The sequence below is a fragment of the Empidonax traillii genome, unplaced genomic scaffold, assembly GCF_003031625.1.
Source record: "Empidonax traillii isolate 1590-97213 ecotype Southwest subspecies unplaced genomic scaffold, ASM303162v1 scaffold41:size1892772, whole genome shotgun sequence".
NCBI classification, from domain to species: Eukaryota; Metazoa; Chordata; class Aves; order Passeriformes; family Tyrannidae; genus Empidonax; species Empidonax traillii.
This window is the reverse complement of record NW_020955234.1, coordinates 1,754,535-1,762,937: the sequence shown is the minus strand read 5'-3', so window position 1 is coordinate 1,762,937 and position 8,403 is coordinate 1,754,535.

Genomic DNA, 8,403 nt, shown 5'->3' with positions numbered 1-8,403 from the left:
AGCTGCACAGCCATGGGATTGCATCCTGTTAGATATGGACACGGGATTTTCTGGCCCTGCAGGCCTCCTGGTCCTCTGTCCTTGGGTAAGGTGCACCACTAGAAGACGGGTATCAGGAGTGCCATTAGCTCCAGGTAGGCTTTCCTTGAGCTTACTGAGCAGAAAGGGACTCCCCAGACACTGAGAGTACCAGAACAGTTCTGATTGCAAGGAAGGGAAGACTTTGATTTATGCATTAGTAGGACCTATCTAATCCTCGGTCTGCCTTGTTTTCTTACTCTCTGTCTGCGTTGCTTATTTTGGCCTCCCTGGGTGCTTCTCCCAAGACTTCTCAGCTTGCTGGTGTTTAATCTTCACGATTTGTCTGCGGCCCCGCTCGCTCTAATCTCTTGCGGGTCACTGTGCAGTCTGCACGTTTGGTTCTCCTGGGCTGTTTGCTGCCATCAGCACATCTGATCGTGGTGGAGTTTACATCAAAGGAACACCTGACAAAGAAGCAGGCCTGATAATAGGCTCCAGTTTCTTCTCAGCAGCCCAAACAGGTGGAGGCGGGTGAGGGAACGCTGGCAGGACCACAAGGGAGTTCATGCTCCACTTTGCCTTTTCCCTCCTGCCTGAACGGAGCACTGCAGAACCTGCTGCTGCTCCTCTAAGCTCCCCAAAAATAGAGCTGCCCCTGGAAAAGAAGAAAGCAAGACAGAGGTAGGCCTTGCTCTTCTCCTGCGAAACAAACTCACATGTTGGAAACTAATTAACTAGCAAGGGGGAAGGAAAAGGCTCCCCTGCAGTTGCTGTTGTAGCTGAAGAAGTGGAGCTCATGAGTTATAGGTGTCTTTTCCCTGCAAAAAGAGCTGGCTCAAATGCCAAGGTCAGGAGAGATGCTACAGTTGCAGTGTGATTGTTTTCTGCCTCTTTGGAGCTGGCCAGACAAGAGGCTGATGAACCCAAGGCTGGATTCTCTAGCAAAACACTTCAGCTGAAGTGTTGAAGGAAAAGGATTTGCATTTGATTTTGTTTGTATAATTTATGCTGCCCAGACCATTTTCCCCTGCCTGGAGTTTGCTGTTAGGAGCCCATTTTATGTAACTGCAATACACAGTTACATGTGATTATACACACACACAGTGATCGATACCTCTGAGAGGTGCTGGATGCTGTTTGGGTTGGTGCCAGGGTCCAGGACAGATGTGTCTCATGAGTGCAGTGCCTGGGGTTTTGCAGCATGCAGGAGCTGCTCATCTTTGGTGCTGCAGTGGTGGTTTGGGTGCCCTTTGTCCTCTGTGGGAAGGAAAACCAGTGGCATCTCATCCCATCTCCTGTAGGTTTCACTTGGCGGTGTTGGGCCCCGAGTTCTCCAAGAAATAAGTGAGTCTCTGGGCTCTGATCCATTCTGGCCACATTTGCATGTGCTCACCCTGGCCTTGGAGTCCTCTGACAAGGGGAAAGCTCAGCTTCCAGAAGGTTGGGAGGGGAGACTGGGAGCAAGGGGATGTCTTTGTTCCTCTGGTGCAGCACAGGTGTGAGACCCAGGGTAAGTGCAAGGGGCAGGAGTACGTGTGCCAGGAGCTTCCTGCAGCTTGTCTGCTCCAGGGATGTTGCCAAGGACTGCAGAGGTCCTGGGTGCAGGAGCTCCCAGCTCCCCATGCTCTTCTGCACAGAACCAAGCTTTCTTATTCTTTAATTTAACTCGGGCTGGGAAGGCACTCTGTACCCTGGAGTGGGGTGCTGTAACCTGGAGTAGGGAGAGATCCTGTTGTCCTTGGCTAAAGGACAGAAGTGGTGACTGGAGCTATCTGGTGCTGAAGCTCCCTGAGCTTCCTCTCTGAGTGTGCTGAGCTAGAAGCAACATCCCCCTCAGAGGGATTTTCAGCTCCTTTCGTTCCAGGCGGGGTTGGAGATGACTGGTTTCTCCCTGGTGTGAGTGTTGTTTCCCGGGAGAGCTGAGGATGGACGATCAGGACAGCCCTTCCCACCTCTCCTGCTGGATATCCCGTGGCCTTGGGGACCAGAGGTGCTGTGCTGCCCAGCTGCTCACCTCTAGCCCTGCTGTGCTGAGAGCCAGCTCTTTGGGGATTAAAGGTGCTATTTAAACAAAATAATAATAATAACACTGCAGGGAGGTTTGATTTATTACGTAGGGACTGTAGTATTCAAATGAGCTCATGATAAATGGAAGTGTTGGCTCATTAAATGTTGCTTTGGACTTTGCCCTTGGGAAGGCTATGATTTCATAGTGTAGTGGTGATTTGAGATGGTCCAAAACTCTTCTTTGAGTGGTGGTGGTTTGTTTTTTTTACCTTCCAAGGATTTCTCTGGGTTTAAATCCACTTTCAGCTGTGGTCTGTTAAAACAATTTCCAGCAAACTGTCACTGCCTGTCCTTGTCTGTTTATGACATATGAAAACCACATCTATTTTGTTTTCTACTGTTTTAAACCCAGGCCTGGGTGTGACATTTGGAATATCTGCTCTTTGCTTTCTGCTGTTTCCACTGAGGAGTGTGGTGGGATGTCTGGAGGCTGTGAATTGCGAAGGCGAGCTCTGCTGCAGCCCAGCTTCATTTAAAAGTACAGCACTTAGAAAAACGTGGTGCTTCGCTCCCAACTTCTTCCCTGGCACATGAAGTCGTTGTATTCTGAATGAAAGCATGGATAAATCTGGATAAATCCCATCTCTTTCTCTGGTCTCAGGTGTAGGGCACTGTTCCTGTCCCAGCTGGCCAGGCTCTGTTCCCCAAGGCATCAGAGCCATCCAGCAGCCAGCAAACTCAAATTCCCAGCAAAAGGCAAAACAGGAGAAGGGTGAGGCCATCCCACTTGTACTCTCTGGAAGTGCATATGGATGGATGCCTTTCCTCCCTCTCTATCCCAAGGGTTTAACTCCTGGCTGCCCTGGATCTTATGTTTGCAGCCATAGAGCAGACGCACCTACAGAGCACAAGTAAGCAGAGGCTTCAAATGAGACAAACCAGGAAGTGAAATGAGAATCTCACCGTGGCGTGGCATTAAATCCTGGATTTGCATTAGACTGAGTGGAAAGTCAGGAACCTGCATCCCGAGATTAAACATAGCACCGAGCAGCGCGAACGCCACTAATTGTGGGTTTACAGGAGAAAGGCAGAAACACGCTGAAAAGTTGGCTCACAATGGCAGTTGCTGCATCCTAATCTCCTGGTTCCTTTCTTGCCCTGCTAAGAAGAAGTAAGACTAATTTAATTTTCACAACATCCCAAATCTGGGGCTCTATGATTCAGAGACTTAATAAGATTCTCTTGCCGAGCCAAGAAAAGCTTAGTGGTTTTGAGCTTACTTTCTGCTGGGTTTCACTTTCAGGACATTTGTGCAGTGGTTTGTTTTTTTTTTAAAAAAAAAAAGAACTAAGAACTCATATTCCATCAGGATTACTGTTGTCTCTGTTTAAGTTAAGTTATTATATGTGTAAATTGGTTGTGCTGGAGCTGGGTGAAATCTTGAATAAGAAAAGGCAAATTTTGGCAAAACAAAAACATTTTATGAGTTGTTTTGATTTGCCACACTTTTTTTTTCTTTTTTTTTTTTTTTTTCTCTCAGGAGAGAAAAGAAACAAACCTATTTTGTTTCAGCCTTTTCCAAATAAAAGGCTTTGAGATTTTCCTCTTTGAAGCAACTTTTCATTTAGAATGATCTTTGGCGCTAACTTTTGTTAAAGGGCTGAAGAGTCAAAGTGGAACATTTTTTTCAGTCGACCCCAAATGAATTTTTTTTTTTTTGAGAGGGGGAGTTTTTTCAGGATTGCCAGCGAACCGAAAAATCAGTTATTCACCCAGCTTTATATCCCATATACTGATAGAAACTTCAGAGCCCCGCCGTGACTGTTTATGTGGTGCAGCTGCCCCTAAGCCCTCCGTTTATATGTTGGGAAATTATTCTGCTTCTCAGGGTTGCCTGAGACAGTAAACCATGAGTAAGCGCCTGGTTTTTCTCCCTTGGGTTACCAAGGAGGCAATGTTTTACGAAGTTAATGTTTTTTAACTCTTCTTTTTCATGGCAGGTATTACCTTTGCTGGCTGAGGTGCAGTTGCAGGACCTGTTTCATGCTAAAGGCAACACTTGGCTGTGTGAGGAGCAGGCATCGCGTTAGGAGATGGGTTGAGCTCGGCTCTGGGGATAGCTGTACTTCAAAAAGATGAGTGCAATAATCAAGAAAAGAAAGTCCCTCATTTCAGGGTTAACCACAGTCAAAACCCACATTTAAAAAGTGCTCTTCTTATGGTTACTCTGGGTGATAAATTATGTATTACATGAAGCCGTTGGATTGTTTTAACTCTTTTCATCTGGGTACCTTTCCCTGTATAGAGAGTTATCTGCAGATGGCGCAGGGCATTCTGGAAGAACAGGGCCAAGTTTTACTGAAACTGGTGGAAAAAAGTTTAGATCAATTGCTTTAGAACAGACACCATAACCACAAATTGGTTGGTCCTGGATTACAAGTCTGCTGGAGAGAAAGGAGTTGAGCCAAATGGTTTTGTTCTCGCTGTTTATCTTAAATCTTAAATTAAGCTCAAATCTTGATGCCTCTCACTTGAAGCACTGGAGCATTTAGAGCAGCACAAGAAAACAGGCTCCGTGTGTGAATGTTCCTGAGGTTGCAGTTTTCCCTTTGTGCCACTGTCCCACTGAGCCCTTCCCAGCCCGCTGGGTGCGTTTTGGCACCCAGATGTGATGCCAAAGCCGGTTTTGCCTGGGCAGGGGTGCTGGGCAGGCCAGAGTGGCCCTTCCTGCTCTGAGCCAGGCTAAGATTTCCTGGAGAGGCCTATTCTTTATTTTTAAATCAGATTATTTTTTTTAACCTCACCTTGGGAAAGCACTGACCCTGCCTTGGGTCAAGGCGTGAAACGAAGTTAGCTGGAGCCAGGTGGATTTGCTATCCCCCAGGAGCAGCCCGTGGACTCTGGGAAGGTTGGTTTTTCTCCCACCCCATCTGAGGACACTTCAGTTTGGCAAGTCCAGTGCCCTTGGAGCCCTTCTCCTTCCCCAGTCTCCTTCTCTTCCCCCCACGCATCTCAGCTCCCCGCAGGGACCTGCCTGGAGAGAGCGGCTGAGCCGGCAGGAAGGTCATGGCAGGAGCACGGGACGTGGGAGGGGAGGCAGGAATAAGAGTTTCTGGCAGGAGGGAGCAAGCTGGGACTTGCCACCTTTCCGAGCTCATCACCAGGGCCAAATTGAAGAGTTGTCCCTCCTGCCCAGCACGTTTCTCTCCCTTTTTCCCCCCACTCCTTTGCCTGGGATGACACAGTCCTGGGTTGTCTTTGCTTTCGTGTGTGTGGGACTTCAAACTGGTTGAACCAATTCATAGTGGATGATTCACTGGACACGTTTTGGCCCTCACTTTGTTCCTGCAGTGACTGTGAGCAGCTTGCAGTTCTTAGAGCTGTGCTGTAGCTGCCATTCTGCATCACTGCCATCCCCAGAGCCCCCACCACACACCAGGGACGTGCAAATCATCATTGTGCTCCTTCCTGCAATAAATTCTGGGTGTCCTACTGATCCCTGACCCATTAAGTCCAGGCTTTTCAATGGCCCAGTTTGAGTGGCAGAGGTGATTAGATGATTTTGGGGTTTTTTTGCATTGGACTGGAGTTGGACTGGACAGAAGAAACCATCCAGAATTCAGTTTGTAGTGGGTAATAAGCCATGAGACTGGCGAGGCCTTGCAGTTTGTGGAGTAACCTGTAGCACTAGAGGGATGGAGGGGGTGTTTTGAACTCTGCTTAGAACTTCTGCTCTATTTGAGGCTGTTGCCAAGTGTGTACGTGTGGGGGGGAGTGTCATCTAAACGAGGGTGGCCTCACTGCCAACATCGCTCCTGCCAGAGCTGTCGCCTGCATCTGCAGAGCAAACTGCAAGCTCGGCTCTTCCCCAGCTCCCCTGCCTTATTCTTTCCCTGAATCCTTTTTTCTTTCCAAGGTGGGAGCAGCCTGGCTCCCAGAGCAGCACAATCCAGTTCTCCCTCCCTGGCTGAGGCAGCTGTGAGTCACTGTGCTCACGAGGTTCCTCAGCGGGAGGAACTGGTCCGAGGAACGTGACGGCGACGCCGCTGGAGCGCAGCCAGCTCGGGTCCGTGCCCGTGGTGTTCCCTGTGGCACAGCATCCAAGGGCTGGAGAGAGAGCAGCTGCTGCGTATGGAGACCACTCACATCCACAGGTAACCTCTAAAGGCTTTTCCCATCCTGGAGCTGAGCTGCTCCTGTCCTGACCCCCAAGCCCCTCCTTGGACGAAAGCTCCACGGCTGGGATCAAGTGTCGCTGCTGGAGCTGGATTGTCCCTGGGCTGCACTGGCCAGCCCCTGTGTGGTTTTTGAGTATTGCTGCTGCTTCCAATTGTACATATTTCCTCCTGGGGGATATGACCTGGGCCCAGATCCTGCTCTTGCTTTCATCCAGGGAAAGCCAAAGTCCCAACTCACCAGCACTTCCTCAAACCCTGGTGTAGCCCAAAGCTGTATCCCTGCAGCCACTGTTGCTGTAGGTTGAGGTAAGGTGAGATATTGTTGAGAGAGGTAAGATGTTCTGGTGCACCTGCACCAGGTGCTCTGCTGCTTTAAAAATGGAGTTACATACAGAACAGATGTTCTCCAAAGTGAAAATAGGTGCTCTTCAGCCCTGGAATTAGACCATTAACTTGTCCATCTGCTCTAGCTGGGGGCAGCCAGTCCCATTCAGGGTGGCAGAAGCAGCTTCTTTACACTGTTGGCTGAAGGCAAGAGGTGTGGGAGCAGAGGGCTGGACTTTAAAATGCCTGGAAATGGTTACCTCCCTGTTTGTGACCCGAGCCAGCTGCAGGCCTTGCTTGAAAAATCTGCTACTAAACCAGTCAGGACTCAAAGCCCCCCTCATCCACGGCCACTGGATTTTCTCAGTTCCCCTCTGGATTTTTCTCAGTGCGGTCTCCTACTTCTCCCCCCCCCTCCCCTTAATTTAAGGTTATATTAGGCAGATCTGCTTCACCAAGCTTTCCCTCCAAATAGAGCAGGCAGGGGAAGAGATGCAGACCACTCAGTGTGTGACACTGCTGAAGGATTTCAGTGGAAACCTTCGGTCAAAGTAAAGTGCCACTTGGGCTGCAAAGATATTAAGCCCTGGCAGGCAGGAAAAAGGCAGTGGTAGGTGCCTTCCTCTGCCATCAGAGCAATGGGGAGGGGGTTTTGCCCCTCCATACCTCACCCCAGCAGACCCCCCAGCAGGCAGGCAGGAGTGGGCTGCCAAATTAGCTCTGCCAAAGGTTGTGAGCATGTGGCAGTAAATTCCCTCAGGAGCAGCCCAAATAATCCCTTCCCCAGGCACACTGTAAGGCAGTGTGCGAGGAAAACAAGACCAATGTTCACTTACCTGAGTATTGTCTTCTAGCAAACTTCCAGCCTTTTCTTTTTTTCCTTTTTCCTCCCTGTCTCTAATAAATGCAGAGTTTGGCACAAGCACAAAATCCATGTCATTCCCACTCACACCAGGAAAGGAGCAAGTACTGAAGGCTGTGGGCCAAACTGTGTGAAGGAGAGAAAGCAAGGGGAGGAACAGGGCGAGGGGGAGGAAGCCCAGTGAATAGGGGGAAAAGGAGAGGAAACAGGAGAGGAAATAGTCCAGGGAGAGTAGCATGAGGTGGGGAAGGCAGGGCCAGAAGAATGGAAGGAAATCCTTGCAGAAAATGGGCTATTTGAAAGCTGTTCCTTCTGTGCCTTCCCCTGGCAGATGCTCTAGATCTGTAGATATTTGGGGAGGAATCAGCTGGCATTTGGGGAGGAATCAGCTGGCTTTTGGGGACATGTTGGTTGGAAAAGGGAGAGGGAAGGAGAACTGGAAAGAAACCCCTCCTGCCCCTCACCCTGCGGCACCTGGCGTACCTGGAGCATGAGTCCCAGAGGGATGAGGTGTGGAAGTCAATAGGTGTGCCCAGCCCACGGCCACACACAGAGCCCCTGTGGCCACAGCACAAGAGTTCTTACGGCTCCTTCCCCCTCCCTGGCCACCTTGTTCTTTGTAGGAGAAGGAAGGGTGGGAGGAAAAACCCATGATCTCGCTGGCCTGCTGCCAGTTGCTAAGGCAGTTTCTTCAAAAGGGGAGGGGAGCTGTGGAAAGGAGGGAGCTGCCTGGAGAGGAGGCAAATGATGAACGCAGGGACCAGGCAGAGAGAGGAGCCTGCATCCACCAGTGATGGTGGCAAATGGGACCACGGGCTGAGCGGGAGCAGAGGGGAAGGAGCCCAGAGGAGAGGGGTGAAGTGGAAAGGGGCAGGGAGGAGCAGGGAGCAGCAGCTCCTTGCACAGCTCAGCCGTGGAGTCGGCATCCCAAGGGAACTGTCTCAGCTGATGGGTTAGCTGTGGTTCAGAGCAGCTCTACGAAGCGCTGCCTGTGGCTGGAGGGGGTTTTAT